The following is an 18,966-nucleotide window of genomic DNA, read 5'->3' as shown; positions in this document are numbered from 1 at the left end:
TCTGACACCATAAAATAGGTAAAATCACTACCTTCAAGCACAGCGATGATCTGCTGAGAAACTTCACACCTGCTTCCTGCCAGAGGCTCAATTCACGGTCACTTCCTCTGACACGACTGCTCATCATTATTGTTCTATGTAAACTGACAGATCTAACATCTTGGTTCCGAAAAGACTTTGCTGCTATATGAACACGGGCGTCAGCATACAAGCATCACACAGTGATGAGCTCAGGTCCTCTGTGGGCTGTGCTTGATGCATGCTGTTCCTTAGATTGACAGCCCCTTCTTCAGAAGAGGGCTCTGGGGTCCTAGGCTCACAGTGTAGGTTTGCCCCTTGCTTCCACAGCCCTGCTCTTGCTGTCCTGCTTATTTCTCTGGGCTGGAGACCTGTTAGCCACCCTCAGCTGTCACCCTGAGGTCCTCCCCTCCCTGCTCTTTTCTCCAGCACCCAGCTTGGATCTGGTCTGCCCAGCACTGTCCCACCCCCACCTCGCACCATGGAATTTGCATACAGGTGTCTGGTACAGCAGAGTACGTGTGGGGTGGCCGGGCAGGTGGTGCAGGAGGAGGAACAATGGCCATTCCCAGCACAGGCTTCACTCCCTGCTGCCTCCTTGGGGCCTCTGTGTTGCTCCTGTGCCAGTGCATGTGTGCGGGGAGTCTGTTCTGCAAATTCCTTTCTTCCTTACAGACTTAAAGAAGCCTTGTGTGTGGGGATGGGATGATATCATGGATTTGAGGAAAGTGGTATAGGGCCAGGGAGGGAGAGTTGCGCAGGGTTCTTGACTAGATGTCCCTAGTGAACCACACCGCCCTGGCTCATACATTTTCTTAGTTGTACCAGCAAACCTGATATCCCTGTTTGCATGCATAAGCTTAAGGCTGTTATGGCCCATCTCAGCTTCATCCAGCAGGATCATGCTCTCCTATGTGGGCAAATGCATGTGCGTATGCATCCACATTTGACATGTACTGTGTATATATGTGTGTATGTATTTGTGGGGTGTATATTAGTATATATGGTACGTTTATATACATATGTGGTATGTATAAGCATGCAGCAGTATATATGCAATGTATATACATATGCCTATACATGTGGTATGTATATATCTACACATGTAAATATTCATGTAGTGTATATATGGCATATCTATGTGATATATTACTATGTCTATGTGTATACATTCATGTGTATGTGTGTGCATCTTCAGTGCATATCATATGTATATACATCTATGCATGCCATATATGTGCATGCCATATATATGCTGCATACAAATATGAATGTAGCATGTGTATATGTGTATGGGTATGTAGTCAAGGTGGAAGGGCAGTGTGGAGCTCTGAGGTTTTTAGATTTAAAAATATTCTAACATGTGAAGGCTTGGATATCTGAAGCATTTTTTAAAAAACAGGGTCTCGCTACACATTCCAGGCTGGCCTTGAACTTACTCCCCTTCACCTCCTGAGATTATAGGCATGTACTACCATACTTGGTTTGGAGTTTGTATTGGTTTGGGAGGGAGAAAGTGTGGTCTTGGGGTCCGTGGTAGAGCTACTAGGCTTGGTCTCATTCGGGCCCACTGGACAGTCTGGGCTGTCCTGGGCTGTCCTGGCTGACCAGACCCAAGGCTCTGAAGGCCTGAGGCCAGTGTTTCTGCTTGTCCTGGTGGGTGATTACCTTCTGCATCCCAGCCCCTCCTGCACTGTGTGCCATTAGAAGCCTCTTGTGCAGTTCAGGGATGGGCCTCTGTCTGGTTCTGTCTTCTTTAGAAACCTAGCACAGGACTCTTCCTGACCTGGACCTTCACTGTCTGAGTTCCTAGTTGAAGAAAGTGCCCCAAAGGCCCCTTTCTGGTGTGGAAGACACAGATCCAGCTTTGGTGCTAGGCAGTCCTGGTCTCCAGTCCTAGCACTGTCCCAAGAGCTGTGGGCCTTTACCCAAGCCACATTGCATACTGAGTGCAGGATAACCTCGGAATCTTCCTGGAGAAAGATGCCAGGTAGAGACTGGAGTATTATTGTCCTTCCTCCTTGGCGACTGGCTGTGGGTGTTGTGATTTTTTGGATGTCTAATCTGGCTCCAGATGTGGTTTTATAGGTCTCAAGGATTTTGGGGCAGGACAGGACTGGAATAGTCCTTCATCTTGTTTAGTGGTCTAGTTGTCCCTTCCCTCTCTGGACTTCCAGCCTAGCTGTGAGGTCACTTCTTCATGGATGCTGGTGGCATCCTGGAACTTCAGAGGGCTGCGTGGCCCATGCTGGCTCTTGAGTTGGCTCTATGGCTGCAGCCACCACTGATCAGTGTGTCACAGGATCCTGGCACCATGGTGAGGGACTTAGGAGGGGAATTTTTCCTGATGTGGTCAGGTCAGCCTTGTTGTCCTGCACTGCAGCCTGCTCGGCTCCATTCTTGATAGTATAGGATCATGCAATTGAAGGTCTTTCCATCTTGGGCTCTGTGGTGGGATGCCCCTCCCTAAAAGCCCATCTTGACTTCTGTGGCCCTCACTCTGCTGGCTAATAAGCGAGCTCTGCCAGTCCAGCCTGCCATGGCAACGGTCTGCAGCTTGCTCTCCATCCAGGCGCCTGGCGGCTTTATCTCTGAGGCCATCTGTTCTGGGAGCACAATTCCAAAGCCACTTAAACAGAGCCTGGAGTGAGGCAGCTCTCCTCACATGTGTGTGTACATGCACATGTACACACAAATGTGGTGTGATCCTTGCAGGTGAAAGGTGATGACAGGGACAGTTGGGAAGATCCCAGTGGCTGTTCATTTTTTTACTGTCCTGGAGGGGATTCCTGGAAGGCCTGACCGTCTGAGTATGTGTGTTCGTGTATGTACTTGTGCCTGTTAATGTTTGTGTGTCTGGGTCTTTTTGTATGTGTGTGCTGCATGAGTCTGTGGTGTTGTGTTCTGTGTGTTTGTCTCTGTGTACATCCATGTGTTTGTGCCTGCCATAGCCTTTCTCCTTTTCTCTCTGTCCCTTACTTCTCCCTGTCTGGCTCTTGAGTTGGCTCTATGGCTGCAACCACCACTGATCAGTGTGTCACACGATCCTGGCACCATGGTGAGAGACTTGGGAGGGGCATTTTTGAGCTCATCTGGGCTTTTCTTTTGTCTCTTCCCTGCACCCAGATCCTCTGTTGCAACATCTGCTTTTTCCTGGTCCATTTTTGGGTTAAACCATCCAGCCCCCTCTGTGGCCTTTGCTCTGTGGCTCTGGTCTTTATCTCTGTCCATCCTCCTCTCATCTCTCCTGCTGCACAGCTGCTCTGTATGTCCCAGTGCTTCTGTCCTGGCAGAACAGGACAGTTTCCTGCTCCTTAGTCAGTTTTCTGAGCATGTCTGAGTCTCATTTCTCTCTCCTCTGCCTCTGTGGCCAGGTCACAGGGACTACTACTGGACATCACTCTCAGCTTTCTGGCCTCCTGACACCTGTGTAGTGTGTCCTCAGCTTGAACCTGAGTTCTTCACTCAGAGGCCCTGTCTGACACTAGGCCAATTGTTTTCTGAATGTGCTGCCCTTTTTGCTACACAGACCTTCCTCAGGCTCTCCCTCACCTGAAATCCCTCCTGGCTGAGTTTCCCTGTCACGAGCTTCCGCATCCCTTGGGGGACCATGAGCTGTTGTAGCATCCTGGGCCCAACAGGCTTCCTGTGTCTATGCGTGTGCCTTGCTTGGATGCTGCTGCTCTATTCTCCACAATACCTTTCACCAGCCTCCTATACAGAGGACAGATGAGAAGAAAGCTTGTCTGCAAGTGCTTCTTTATGTCTTACCTAGCTTGCTCATGCTAAGGAGAGGTATGTCCTTCTCTGGCTGCAACATTCCTTCTGCTGATACAGGTGCTTTGCACCTCCGGCTAGTCCTGGGCCTACGCTGCAGAACTGGGACTGGATGCCTCAGAGGTCTGAGGGCTACTGGCCAGTGTCCAGTGTCCTTTGCCAGTGTCCCAGAGTAATCTGATCAGAGGTCTGGTGGCCCCTCACTAATCTCCCTTGCCTTTGCTGTGGCCACAGGTGCTCATTCCCAGGTCTCCCTGCCTCTGCTTTAGAGTAGTGGGTTAGCCTGCTTGTGGCTTGAGTTAGCCTTTGCAAGCTCTCAGCCTTAAGGAGGTGGGGCTGAGCCCCATGCAGGGGACGTTTCTGGGTCTTTGTTCCCTGGGTGTCAGGGCCATGAAGTCTTGAGAACCCCGGGTTGCAGCAGAACTGGCAGAAGAGCTAAGTGGACAGAACACAAGGGCTTGTTTGGTATATGTCAGGGGTACCTTACTGAAGCACTGCCAACCATGAATACTAGCCAGAACCACAAAGCATAGTGCCCTTGGGTGGTCAGTTGCCCCTGGAGTCCAGCCAGTAGAACCCTGCTGGAACCATGTAAGTGGGTCCATGTAAGCCAGTGTGGTGCTGCACGTTGGGGCTCCTGTGTGACTGGGATTACGATGGTGGCAGGTAATGTCTAGATGCCTCCCTGGGTTAGATGCAGCCCTTGCTTGCAGTTGAGGGTAGGCAGGTGCTGTGGTTGGGCAAACTCTGGAGTGAGCCTGGGGTAACAACTACCCTTGATAGCTACAGCCCGTTTTAAATTCAGGGTTAAGCGGGGGATTTAGCTCAGTGGCACAAGTACCTGCCTGGCAAGCTCTAGATCATGAGTTCGATGTCCTGTGCATAAACAAATAAATAAATAGATGTAGGGTTGGTCTCTCCCAGGCTGCAAGGTAAGCCTCTGGCCATGTGGCCTGAGGCAAATGCCTCCTAACTCTAACAGACACACAGACTGTTAGGATCTGACTTGGTAAGTGGCAGAGCCCACTAGTCCCTGAGCTTGGGGCTTGAGGAACTCTTAGGGGTGAGCAGACCTTCAGAGGCAGCACTGATTAATTCTTGAATGGTTCTGAACATGTCCAAATGCTTCATACTGTGATAGATTTCCAGGCCTTTTGGTTTTATTAAAGGAAACAGCAGGAGAGTTTTCTAGATTTTCCACCATTGTGACTTCAGATAACCAATCTTAACTTATGCCACCCAAGGAATGTACTTCCCCAAGGGCAGGGAGTCTTGATCAACAGAGCATAGGGAGGTGTAGAGGCAGGCATGCCTCAGCATTGAGTGCTAGCTGGCCGGGTATCTGCACAGGGCAGGATATGAAGGGCAGTGACTACTTTCAGTATGGAATATGCAGTGATCCTATTTGGAGTTACTGTTTCCTCATTTGACACATGAAGAAACTGAGTCAGTTTGGATCTAAAATGTTCTCTGGATCAGAATCAATATAAGATGCATGTATAATTATGCAGAAGGACTTACTACATAGGCTTCTAGGACCAGAAGCGAAGAGTTATGACAGTTATCTTCAGGATCAAAGAAGGAAACACCCAAAGAGGCAGACTGTGTACCAGAGAGGAAGAGGGACCAGTATCAGTGTAAGGCTGCAGGCCTGGAAGCTCACTGTAGGGTCACTAGTGTGAGTCTGGGTTGGAAGCCTGAAGACACTGGAGAACAACAGCCCAGAGCAATGCGAAGCCTGGAGATTCTCCAAAAAAGGGACGTTTCCTTCTTCCCCTTTCTTTTCTGTGCAGGCTGCAAGCCTGTTGTACCTCTATCTGGAGTGGGTGGAGTGGTTCTTCGCCACTCAGTTTGCTGGCTTCTTTGTCAGTCATCCACTGACACACCTGAACTTTACCAGTCGGCTAGGTGGTTCTAACGAAGTCAAGATGACACATCACAATTAATGATCACACCCAAGTTTCAATTCCCAAAACAGTGATGTTGGAGGCCGGACTTTTGTGAGGTGATTGGATCATGGGGCTTTACATTTATCAGTGGATTAACTCACTGATGGCGTCATAGTGGGGTGGCATTATCCAGAGATGATGGAGACTGAGGACGGAGGGCCTGGTTAAAGGGACTAAGTCATGGGGTTGTGCCCTTGTGGCCAGCACCTCGTTCCTAGCCTCCTCCTTTGCCTCTTGTCCACGGTGAGGTGACTTGCTTTGCTCTACTGTGTGTTCTCTGCCATAACATCTGCTCTAGCACAGCCGCGGAGCAAAGGAGCCAAGTGATCATGGGCTGAAACTTCTGCAGCTGTGAGCCAGAGTAAATCTTTCCTCCTTGTATCATTTTACTCGGGGTTTTGTCACAGTGATTAAAAGTTGACTCACGCAACTCCTTTGCCTAAACACATGTGCTACCACCCTTGAGGGAAAGGGGGCGGATGGGGACACACCCTTCCTCCAGCAGCACCTGCCCCCCATTTCCCCTCCTGCCCCCACTTCCTTGCCTGCTCCCTGCTTTTCCTGTTGCCTCACTTTCTTTTCTCCTGCCCTTTCCCTCTGCCCCATTCCACTATCCTGCCCCACCTGCCTGCTGGCCTCCTTCCCCCCACCTCCAGTTCTCCTGTATGCCGCTTCCCCTCCTGTCCCCACTTGCCCATCTTTGATTCACTTTCCTTCCTTCCCCACCGCACCCCACGCACTGTTTCCCTCACGCCCCAACTTCCTCCTGCTCCCTGCTTACCGTGCTGTCCACTCCCTTCCTGCTCTATTTCTTCTTCTTGCTTCCTGCATCTCCTCCTGCTCCACTTCCCTTGTCTTCCTTCCCCTCCTACCCCACTTCTCTTCCTGTTCCACTTCCCCTCCTGTCCTATAACTCGCCTTAACACTGCACTCCACCATGTTCTTAGTAAGTGGGATGACCTATCTTTATTTCTAGTCCCACCTCTTGGCCCCACTAGGTGGACATTGTCCTTGAGTGACTAACAGGCACCCACATATCTGTGTAACCAGCCATTCACATCCTGTTCCTTTCTAGTTGCCAGTGTCTCAGGTGACGCTAGTCCTTGCCAGGCTCCACCACACCTGCATTTCAGCAACCTATTCCCTCAGTGCATCTTATAACTTAACTGGAACATCATTCCAGAGTCTTCTAGCCTTTTCCTCACTGAAGGCTTTCTGGGAGAATGTTACACAGCTCTGAGGCATTGTCCAAGGCTCGGTCCAGGCCCAACTCCTACAGAGCTCTGAACTGCCCCATGAGCTTTTTCTTGCTGGCCAGTGCTGCCCCGGATGGAGGTGACCAGCTTGGAGTTAGCCTCAGGCTGTGAGAGAAGTTCAGTGTTACCTTAGTCACCATCAGTGAAGGTAGTCGTCTCTGTCAGCACTGAGGATCCTGTGAGAATGCCCAGTGTGGCCATGGTCACTGTTCCAAAGGATTCTGGACATGGAGTGAGGTGGAAAGCTCATTCCAGATGAGGCCTTCCCAGCTTCCAGGCTGCTCCCCTCACTCCTCACCTGGAGGGAGCCACTGGGAAGTCTGAGTCCCCAGTGTCCTGCTCCTTTTGCCCTCCTCTTGCACAGCCCATCCTCTGCCTACCAGGCCTGCTGAGGAGTCCAGAGTAACATCACCTCCCAGGAGTATCTAGTTACCCCACGTCCTCCCCTGTACTCTCAGCTTTTTCTTGGGACTGGGTGGGGGCAGTATTCAGGGGCTCTGGGGGAGGCCAGGGTGCACAGTCCATGGTGACTGTCCCTATTGGGCTTCAGGCTTGATCTGGTCTAACAGCCCAACCCCCACACTGCCCTCACTCACTGTTAGTGTGGGGAGGGGCACTCCCCACTCCCTTTCCGTGGGCCTGCAGGCGGGGCCCATTGTCTGGGACGGAGCCCCATTGTGTAGGCAAAGGATCCTCATTGGCAGGCTGCTGGGCATCAATTTGTGATTATCTGCCCCAGGTCTTGATTGGCTAGCTTGTGGTGGGGGCTTTCAGGGCCCTGGAATATAGAAGTTTATACAGCAACTTTTCCAGGACGAAGTGACTTGTGTCCAGGTCTTGCAGAGGAGGTTCACCCATCGAGCCAGGATGACGAGCTGTGGGAGCTTCCTGGGTGCGTACCACTCCCAGCCCCTCACACCCTTCCCTGGGCCTGTTCACATGTTTCTGCCTGGATGTCCCATCAGTATTCAGTTTTCTTTTCTGGGCAGCCAGGAAGTGACAGACACATGCTCCCTGTTGAAGGCCTGCCAGGGTCCCTGGGAACCGACTGTGCTCCTCCTTCAGGACCTGTGCTTGCAGGAGTACTGCTGCACACAGCCCTAGGGAAGCTGCTGGCCTTGTAGAAGGTTGGAGTAGGGAGGGCAGGGAAGCTGGGCTCCTCCTGTTTATTCACTTGCCCTGAGGTTTCTGGCAGGCAGGCAAGGTGAGCAGTGGGTGTCAGCAGCCCTGACTAGCCAGAGCCCTGTGAGGACATGGTGGAGGGTGTGTGAGTGCCTCTTTGTGTGGGTGGCAGTGTCCACCTGGGACTTCTGTAGCAGAGGAGCTTTGCCAGCTACTGCTGTTGCCACATCCTTATCATCCTCACAGTTGCCGTTTGTAAGCGTGTATATGCACGTGTGAGTCTCACAAGCTGGATGCCAAATGTTTCCGAGTGTGAGAGAGGCACACAGTCAGCTCAGAGTGTGGGTAAAGTGGCTCCTGGTTTTGTTTGCTCCATCTGCCGGGGCCTGCCTGGGGCAGCACCCCCCAGCCCTCAGCTGTTCTATACAATATTAATGCTGACCATCTCAGCTCCACACACAACGCCCTAATTGTCGCCGGCAGCATTAAGGCAGGCGCCCATCTGCGGGGAAGCTTTCAGAAGGAAACAAGAAAACCTCACCCCCAGCTGGCCACCGGAGAAGGTGGTGCCAATTACAGATGCACAAAGTTTAGAACAAAATTACTTGAAAGAGTTTTTATGAAGCAAATGAACTGACACTTGGAATGTCTGCGTGCAGATTTGCACAAGTAATTACACCTTATTTGAAATGATCTTACGAGCAAAGGCCGTCATTAAGCCTGCTTCCCCCAAGCCCTCACAAAGCACTTTCTTAGTGAGTGAGGCCACAGCCATAAGTCTGATTTTGCAGTTTCCCCTTTCCTCCCACCAGTCAGACAGCAGTTGCTTCCTTTCCTGTGGATCTTCCCAAATGTAAAACTAAAGAGACACACGCAAAATTCCCTTTGATTCTAATGAACTCAAACTTAAAGGAACAGGGTACTCCACACTTGGTTAAAGAAAACATTTTATCATTTGAAAAAGTCCCAGCCCCGTGTAAGAAGAAGTTTTAGGTTATACCTTGCTGTTGTCACAAGCAGGGGCTTTTGGTTGGGAGCCTTGGGTTGGGAATTGCCTCTCCCAGCCGGAGCTCAGCGACTGCAGATCTGGTGCGAGCCGAGAGGCTTCTGTGAACCGAGAACAAAGGCCGGCGCGGCGGGGGCGGGGCGGGGGACGCTGTCCAAAGTGCTGATCAGACTGCCTAGCGCCTCCACCCGCTCGGGCTCCCTCCCTGAGCTGCGGGGAGGCAGCACTCCTGAGAAACTTGGCGGCAAACTCTCTCCTGCTCCTTTCCAGGATCCCCTCTTTGTTCTCTTGGCAGTGTCAGTTAAAGATTTTGAACCTTTATTCGTCAAAACTCGTCTTTTGAAATCTCTGGCACAACCCTAACCTCCCAGTGGGCTCCTGTCTCCAGATTCTGCCATCGGGTGTTGATTCGAAGCACGTTCTAAGTGCTCCTTCGAGCAGCCCCAGGTGGAGTTTGGGCCCATATTCCTGATCACCAGACCTGTCCTTTCAGAAGGTCCTTGCAAGGGGGACATGAAATACTACCAGGCTGAGGTTCTGTGCAAATGCAACTTACATTCCTTGAAAAAATAATGATGCCCCATCAGGTCCTTTTGTTGCACAGATTGGTTTCTCCCTGTTGTTACCTGTGTTTGTGTTGTTTCTTAAGTTTGAATGTTACATATCTGAAGCCAATAGTTCTCTTGCAGAACGCTGCCTGCTGCTGAGGAGTAAGGCTGATTCAGCACCAGCCCTCATTTTGATCCACCTTCTCTGTGGAACAATGGCACACAGGACTGCTCCGAGCCTGCAGCCTGGTGATAAGAGTTTAATAGAATTTCTGAATGCCAAAGGTTTGGATGTAAAATATCCGACACTCACAGCATGTCCAGAGGAGATAGACACGGCTTTTCAGGATTGCTCTCAGCTGAATGTGTCCTTTTATGCTAATGGATATGAGTTCTTTAAAGAATAGAAAAATGGTAGGCAGTCATTGTAGAAGCCTCAAACTGTTCTCATTTGGCTAGTTAATATTTCATCTTCAGTTTGACCACTACAGGCTTCATTTATTTCCTTTTCCTCCATCTGCATAATTTTCCTGCATGTATTTTGTATTCTACTTGTTCAGATTAATGTATGAGTCTAACATACTTGTTTTTGGGATGAAGTGACTGGTTTGTGTGTGATGTGTAGAACACAAACTGCATGATAAAAATAATTGCTTTGTAGAACAGGAGTTTCAGCTGCCTTTGGCCAAAATTTTTACAACCTGCGCTCTTTGGAGAAAGCTAACTGCTCTAACTTTGTCTCATTTATACTTTTGCAGCCCAACTCCTTTAGTATTAATCAAGCAGGATGTTGTGTTTCTGCACAATTTACCATAAAGTATATTTGCTCTCTGCTGAAATCTCCACATGACCTTCTGGCGGTCAGCGGTGAGGGTGTTTTGTAGGGGTCACACTTCAGCTTTCACCCATGTGTTTTCAATGTCTTGATTCTGATTTATCAGTGTAAGAAAGAATTCGCGGTCCAAACAAGCACATAGAAAAATGGTAAGCAATGTATACCCGTAATACACACTGAGGAAATTCCTACTTTCATCCCTGACATGCAAAAAAATCCCACAAATAGGCAGATGAGGAAGTAGATAGGTAGGCTGTGTACAGACTGGAGAGTGCGACTGGGGTGAGTGCTACAGCCGCTTCTCCTGTTATTCATGTCTCTTCTCAGTGTTTACTGTACAGCTCATTGCATCTGGTTTAGAGAAAGTCAAGACACAAAACTTGAGAAGTTGGAATGAATTTATCATTTTTTAGAGGTGGAATACTGTTGCTCCAAGTTCTTTTTAGAAGGGGCTTGTGTTTAAAACATTTAAACAAAAAAGAAGAGTTTGAAAACAAAAATATCATTTTCTGGTATGTTCTTTGTGTGTATAACTTTACTTTTTTGATCTGTGGCTTTAAGTACCTTTTATGAACTCAAAAAAAGATCTATTCAAATTCCCAGTACTTGAATATGCAGATGAACCCATATGTAATCCTCCTGGTTTGTTTGAGTAATAAATTCTGCAGCCTGTTTTTTATGATGGGAGGTCATATTCCTAACCACCAATAAATATTGTAAAGCACTTTCGCTGGAGCCATGCTAACCCAGGGCATCTGTCATTCCGGTCGTTGCTATTAGGAATTATTGGACTGAACCACTGGCAGAGAAAGCAGAGGGGGATGAGCATGATGGTTGTAATACTCTCTGCCCTTTTGTGTGTTTTGCAATTAAAAAAACCCCAATCATGCTGCATATTGATTATGGGTCAGTGTGGGCAGATGTAGGCACCTTCTATTGGTGTGGCTTGGAGCAGTGGACAGGAATTCTACTGGGCTAGGACACCTCTCACCCCCAGTTTGGCAGATCCATCTTTCTGATGCTATACTGTAAATTTATTTCACCTCAGAGAGTAAACAGATATATTGGAGCCCCAAGGGTTCATGGGTAGCGTATTTACAAAGGAGGCTCCTCCGCCAGCCCGTGCCACCGCTGCTAATGAGAGCGGTCATTAAGTAAATGAGACATCGCCTTTAGCTGGCTTAGGAGTTCGCACACAGAGGGGAGAAGATATTTAATTGAAACCCGCACACAGGCTTCCCCACATGTGACCGCTGTGAGGGAGGCAGCTGCCTTCCCCTCCCCCAGTCCACCCTGCACCCCCCCATGTAAATTTCATGATTGCTTTCCGTGATGTCATTTTGAAAGAGGACAGACAATAGCTGTGAGGAAAGGTAAGTCAATGTTATGTTCTTTTGCTGACAAAGGCAGACACCCAGTGCTTGGCTTTTCCCCTTGGACAGAGATGGGGGAGGGCGAGAGCAGAGTTGATTTCTAAGAAGGAGGCTTTCTGCAGGAAAAGCAGGTCAGGGTATGGCTTTTTAAACTGTTCTAAAGGATGAGGCTTTCTTCTCTTTCCAGTCTGCTCGTCTCTGTGTTCCTCCTCTTTCTCTGCCCCTCCTGCATCTCTGAGATTCTTGTGGACATGTCGTGCGTCAGATAGAAAGGAAGGGGATGCTGTGGATAAAGAAAGGAAACTTTATGTGCAATTCTGGAGGAGGAACACAGAATTCTTCTTCTGTGTTTGGGCCATTGGACTCAGCAGCTCTCTTTCTGGGAAGGATGCTTGTCTTTTAAGCAGAAGACCTCTCTGAAGCAGGGACCCGGTACTCAAATATCTCACGTGGGACCCCTGAGGTACTGAGCAAGATGTTCCCAGGAGCACCTTTGCCTTTGTATGTCACATACTTCCAAACTTCCAGAGTGATATCCAGGGTGTGTTTGCCTGTGAGACTGATGTACGAAATGAAATGTTAGTGGCTCTTAGTTCCTTATGGAATGGTTGGGGAATAGTTGGGGAATTGTGGCTGTGGCGTCAGTGTAACTGAATTTACACATTTAAGACTTGGAAGTCAATTTTAGCTTTGAGCCCTGTAATGTCGTTTCCAATCAGGTAGCATATTCTGGGGATGTGGACTGTGTTTTATCCATCAAATTTTGTTCTTCATACAGCAGGGAAATAAACAAGCCCTTGAAGGTTTTCTGTGTGGAGTTGGGTGCTCACTGCTGGTTTCTTCTGAGTCACCAAGGCTTTCCTTGTCAGCCTCACCTTGGAGTCAGTGAACATCATTGGGTAGTAAGTTGATGTTTAATCTCTGAAACAAAACATCTGAGAGGTAGGTCAGTGGCTACATGTGGCTTGGTCGTGGGGCATCAGACTGTGTCACTGTAATGACAGTGATGACAATGATGATTTTAATTATCCTTTTGGGAAAAGGAATGACAAATTTTGCCCCCAATTTTTTTTTTAATAGAGAAACCTAAAGATGTCTCTGAGACTGGTGGCCCAGTGAACAAAAGACAGGAGGTTGCAGGGACAATTGTGAAGGGAGTGAGGAAGCACTGAGCTCTTGCTGAAGGGCACCCTCTGCTCCTAGGAGGTGCCAGGAAGTCAGGGTGCAGGGTCCTCACTCTGGCTGGGGCTGGCTGGACGAAGCTTCTCTCAGCCTCAGGCTCCATGCCGCCAGGACTCCCCTTCCATTGGTCCTTGACTGTGATTATCACCTCCTTCCATATGGCCCCATTAATTAATGGTAAACAAAAGAGTAGAGAGCAGGGATTGCGGTCTTGTGGTGTCTGGCTGAGATACTCTGCCAATGGAGGCAGGACCTGTGCGGCCCCGTGGGTATGCTCCTTGTGCAGAGGAGGCTGGGACAGTGCTCAGAGACAGTTTGTTTTATTTTCCAGGAGAAGGAGGCAGTTTCATGAACTCTTCTGTCCCATGGACCAGAGGCTGAGGCCCCCAGAGGGTTCCACCTGGAAAGTGCTAGATCTCACAGGAATATTTGCTGTCCCAAGTGGTTGAACAGAGACCACAAGAGTTGGAGATAGAGGCCTTTTTATCCTAAATGGTCTTTCCTGTGCCTCTTGGACCATAGAGTCCAGTGTGAACCAGGTTGCTTCCTTAGGACAGGAGGCTGCTGTCTAAAGTGTAGCTCCCAGTGTGGCCCACATTTTTGGAGGAAGCCTCAAATGTTTGCTCTGACTCCCTGCCCTTAATGCTGCTAGTGCTGAGCCTGGAGAGCCCACTCTAAGGAGATTCTTTAGTCTTGGGACTGCAACATTGCTGTGTGCTGGGGTTGGGCAGCCTCTTCTTGATAGTCCTGAGTGAGAAGGGGATGGCAGAAGGGGGTGCTGGCATGGGAAAGCGTGCTGAACACTCCAGGCAGCTGACTTACATCTTGTCTGTCCCAGAGTTAGTCTAGATATGGCTGGAGTTTGGCCTGTCCTTGGCTGTGGAAAGTGCTCTCCTTGGTGCTACCACGACCTCCTCCTCCTACTTTCTGGGCCTCCAGTCCTTCACTGGTTGGGGTCACTAATGTGAAGATGATGATATGGATGATAGTATGTATGAGTAAGTGGAATAGGGGTAGAGAGCCAGGTGATCACCTTCCTGGTGTTGCTTGTGCTTGAGATGGCTGGACCATTTGACATGCTGCTTCCCTGGCCAGCATGGGATGAACTAGGTAGATGAGGGGTCTGCAAACTGACAAAGTGTCAGAGACTTCGTGGGCCCCCAACAGCTGCTTGCTGGTGCTGGGCAGGCTGGTGGGGACTGAGCCCTTCAGTACACCCACTCTGGAAAAAGGTGAACAGGGCTTGGCTTGACCTGTGTTGGATGTGAGAGTGGGCCCACAAGTAACCAGAACATCTTGGTCAGCACTGGACCTGGGATGAATGGGGAGACAGGGAGCTGGTCTGGCTGGCAGACCTGAGGGGGGCAGTGAAGTGTGCTGGGCTGATGGCTGTCAGCTGATATGTGGGCAGGCCAGGCCCTTGTCAGCCAGCCAAACTTGCAAATCAGTCAGGCATCGTAGGAATGTGCTTGATATTGTGACCCTGGAAAATCAGTTGAGAGCCCATTTCTGTTGGCTCCGCTCCTGTGGCAAGTTGGGGAGGGCGTCTTCCTTCTGCTCCTTCCCATCAGCTTCTCAAGCTTCTCCTTTTGGAGGTACCACTCTGCTCTCTTCTTGTGGACTCATTCATGAATAAACCAGAAGTTAGTTCTCCACGGATGTAGTTTCAATGGAATTTTGTAGAGTGAGCTCACAGGAAAATGGCCTTTGAGAAGCAGCATCATTAGAAGGTTAGCTAGATCAAAAGTGCTGTTTCCTGGGCTGGGGATTTAGCTCAGCCGCATAAGCGCCTGCCTTGCAAGTGCGAGGTTGTGAGTTCAATCCCCCATACCGATTAAAAAAAAAAAAAAGTGCTGTTTCCCAGAAGGAGCAAGAGCAGCTGCTACTGGTGCTGTCCCTGCAAGCTTTCTGCTTTAAGAAGACCCGAGAGCTTGCAGGTGTCCACTGTCCAGTCCAGAGCATGTCTGGCCTCAGGCAGAAGGCACCTTCATGGCCTCTTGAAGTTCTCAGCATATTTTCTGTTGTCCTAGATGCTGAATTTCCCCAAATGTCACTTTAGGAATTAAAATCAAAAGTGAACAAGGGACATTTTCACCTGTATTCAAACATTTTTGATCTCAGCTTCCACTGAGCCTGCTTTACAAACAATAGATTAATAAACACTTGTGAACAGAAAGTACAGTTTGAAGTCACTTTCCTTTTTGCCTTTAGTGTTGCTGGGACTCAGCAGATACAGCTCTGAGTCCTGTTCCTCTCTGTTAATGCTGTTAAGACCACGTGTGCTTTTTTTGTGAAAAGTTTTACCCATCATTCATCTCTTTCTAATTTTTAAATTTGCACTTTGAAAAATGCAATGCTATTTTAAGCAGAATGAAAATGATTCAGAGGACATTTTATCTGCCTTGCTATGATTAGTCTTGCCCTTGGGAAGGGGGAAGTTGACAGACGCCGTTGTGGCTATCTGGATGTATGACTGCCCCTCATCCTGCAGTGCGATGGGTCTCTGCCTAGCACCTGCCTTTGGGAGCATACGTTTGTGCTCAGGCAGCTGCTGGGTTGCTTGCTGTAGTTTGGACATGATCATGGTCCCTTGAACTTATGAGGAACTGTGGCTGGGAGCATGGCCTATGCCAGGAGGGCTGGTGTGCATGGTGAGCAGCCTGGCCTGCACCTGTATTGCAGAGTAGGGATAAGGTTGCCAGGAAATGTGGGAGAGCACAGGCATAGGCGAAGGGAGGAGCCTCACACTTGCGCCTGATTGCACTTCTTGGTCTTGTTTAACATTGTGTTCAGTGTTAGTCTGAGGTCTCAGGCAGGCCCCACACATTAGGGAGCACAGGGTGGTGTTGGGGCAGTGCCTGCTTTTCTCACCTGAGCCTAAAGTCCAGGACCCACAATATACCTGAGGTACACAAGTCTAACCTGCTCATTCCTCTGCCTAGAGTGAGAGGGACCCGGGTTTTCTCTATGGGGGCAGGAGCTTGCACGCTTTGTGACACCCCCAGAGACTAGTTAGGAAACTCCTCGAGGGTCTCTGGTTCTCTCTCTTTTTTTTCCTCTGGTTCTCTTAAACCTCAAACTGACAGCATTTCAGGTTGTTTTGGGGAACCTCACAAGGAGGGACATATAGCTCTGAGGTCCTCCAGGGTGTATCCCTAATGTGCATCCTGATGACTTGACTTGCCAAAGCATTTGGGTCTTCACCTGTGGAGCTGTTGAATTCTGAAAGTAAGTGGGCCTCTCAGTTGCCTTCTGTGGGTAGCCCAAGTAGTTCTCAACTGAAGTGCTGCCTGCTCTTTACTAGGCTTATAGCTTTGTCTATGATGAAGGTGCCTGGGGACAAGGAGGGCGTCCATCATCCTAGGGATTCTATCTTGGGTGGTTCAAAATGGTTTGCTCAGTGCCCAAATTGCTATCTGAATAATTGACTGATGCACCATCACTTTGCACATGGAATTGAGCAGTTTCTTACAATTCTATCCTGACCAAACTTTTATTTAGGAATAGTCAGGGACTTAAGAAATCAGAAAGGCTTGCAGTATTCAATATTTTCAGTGAATGGAGCCATCACATGGTATAAAAATATGGCCTAGGTTGTAAGGAGTAAAGAGGCATGTTTGATATTGTTTTTAAATATTGTGCCCTGTGGGAGGACCCATAGACCCAGATTAGCTATGAGCAGGTTTGAGAACTCTTCTTGAGGAGATGCCTCTTAAGGCTGTACTCAGCCCCATCTAGCAGTCTTGAGGTATTAGCCTTGGAGGACCCTGGAACCTGCAGCCCAGCTCTCACCATGCTTCTTGAATCTTTTCACTATGTAGACACATTCTTGGTCTGCCTGTCCTGTCCTTATTCTCCATCCCAAACTAGGTTATTCTCAAGATCCCATTTCCTGTCATCTCCTGCCACTGGATTTTAGTTTCTCTTTCTAGTACTCTTAGTACGGATGCCATGATGAGTTCCTGGGTCACTGACCTGTTACTCTCACGCATTGACTCTGCTATCATGTCGCAGACCTGAGAGGGTTCCTTGCTTGCCTCTTGAAGAGCCTGACCACCACCTCCTTGAGGGCACCTCCTTGCGGGCCTTCCTGGCACAGGAGCCTTAGTGTGTGGCTTTGAGGTAGGAGGAATTGGGGGTCATACATCCACATTCAGCCTAGGAATTTCCAGTTTAGGATTTCTTGCCATCTGCTGCTTCCTGAAGCAGACCATTGAAGTCACTAGAGACAGTACCCACCCACATAAAACATTGACTATTTGTTGATATTTAAAATTTTTTGGAGGAAGCAGATAGCCTGGATTTTTGTGGTACTTCATTTTATTTTCATGAGACCACAACCTGTCCCTTAACTTGGTTGGTCACAGCCTAACTACAATCATCTCTTAAGATCTCATTGCTGCTTCTATCAGGTTAGCTGTGGGGTTTTCCCCCACTGCAACACAGAGATAAGGCATCTTCCCAATTTTTAAGAAATGTTAAGAGCTATCAGTTTGCTTTTCTAGTGCTAAGTGAGGATTCTGCTCCTTAGGTACATTTATCCAAAGGGAAAAGAAAAGTGAATTTGTTAATCTAATCGCATCTAGCAAGGTTTTGTAGGAAGCTGCAGTAGGTCATGAACCTGTTGTTTAGAACTTGCTTCTGGGTCTTGGTCTTCCTTTTCTCCCAGGACATGGGCTTTTGTGCTTGATCAGCAAGCAACCTGTACTTCTAACATCCAGAGGAACTAGAATAGAGTCAGAGTTTGAATTCCTGTTACAGAATCCTCTGATGGCTTTGGGAGCTTGTGTCAGTGTAGAATGCATGGTCTCAGGACCTGGTACAATTCTCTCTGCTGGGCTTTCATGCTGAGCAGCCATGATCTGTCCAGTCATTCAAGGCCAGGCTGCCCCTAGTATCCTTAAAGTGTTTGTGTTTCTACCCAAATCTGTCATGGGCTCTTTGTGTATGAGAACTGTGCATTCAGGTTGGGAAATAAGCATTGTGCAAGCCCAATGTTTCTAGGCCTGTGGAGTAGCAGCAGGCTGTTGCTGAAGGAACTGTCATCCCGGGCCCAACCCGGGCCTGAAAGCTTAAGCTGCAGCCAAAACGGTCTGGGAGCAGCCACCTGGGACTTGCTGTTCTCTACCCAAACAGGAATTTGGGCAGGGTTTTAGGATCAGCAGACTAGAAATGAGAGAAAGAAATGGAGTTATTGTTTCCAAGCCATTCCTATCAGTACTCTGAGCCCCAAGATCTCCCTTCCTCCCTGTGGGGCTCTTGGGCCCTTTTCTTTCTGAGCTGGACATGAGGTTGGGGGATAGATTCTACAAGGACTTTGAGATAGCTTCCTGGTTGGATTCTCAAGGCCTAAATAAAGTGTGCTTTTAAGGAAGAATTGACCATTTCCTTTCTTCCTGGATTAGAAACTAGACAGTTCTGGCTAAGAAAGTTGTTTGCATTCACTGGTGAGAACAGTAGGGCAGAGTTCCTGATGTATCAGTGTGTCCTCTAAGGAGTTCCAGGCCTTGCCCTCTTGGTGTGGGGTCAAATCTGCCTGCCTACACTGCTGAAGGGAACTGAGTGGGAACCTTGTCTGCATTGCTCCCCTAGGATTAACACACAAGGAGTCCAGGTGTGGCTAATCTGAAAATCACTTTGATCTGGTCTCTGGTTGTGGTTCAGTGAGGCAGGCCAGCTTGTCAGCCTGGCCAACCATGCATCCTCTTGCTTTCCTGAGCACAGGTCCAGGGCTGCCTTGGGGGGTGGCAGCAGATGGGTACAGGTGACAGTGTAGACACTGTTCCTGGGCTTGTACAGGGTTTGGGTCAGGGCAGGCAGGGACTCTCACCCAGTGCCTCTGCTTACGTGGCTGTGCCTGTTTTTTCCCCTGGTATCTTCTTCGGTATCTTTGTTGATGC

The 18,966-nt window shown here is 48.9% G+C and overlaps 1 protein-coding gene across 5 annotated transcripts in view; it reads left to right on the top strand.

Moving 5' to 3' along the window:
* The first annotated feature begins 11,538 nt into the window (after positions 1-11,538).
* The window catches only part of Myt1 (myelin transcription factor 1), a 58,899-nt gene continuing 51,471 nt past the window's right edge, over positions 11,539-18,966 (top strand). Inside the window, exon 1 of one of the 5 annotated variants that reach the window (XM_063247966.1) lies at positions 11,539-11,884. The gene's annotated coding sequence lies outside the window, so the exon portion shown is untranslated. Of the gene's footprint in view, positions 11,885-11,990; positions 12,348-12,641; positions 12,787-18,966 lie in introns of those variants that run through there. The other 4 variants (XM_023561944.2, XM_003462780.5, XM_063247963.1 and 1 more) reach the window with 4 other exon arrangements.

The sequence above is a fragment of the Cavia porcellus genome, unplaced genomic scaffold (assembly GCF_034190915.1).
Source record: "Cavia porcellus strain 051 isolate PalLab524CR breed Dunkin Hartley unplaced genomic scaffold, mCavPor4.1 scaffold_5, whole genome shotgun sequence".
NCBI classification, from domain to species: domain Eukaryota; kingdom Metazoa; phylum Chordata; class Mammalia; order Rodentia; family Caviidae; genus Cavia; species Cavia porcellus.
This window is presented reverse-complemented; position numbering and strand designations above follow the sequence as displayed.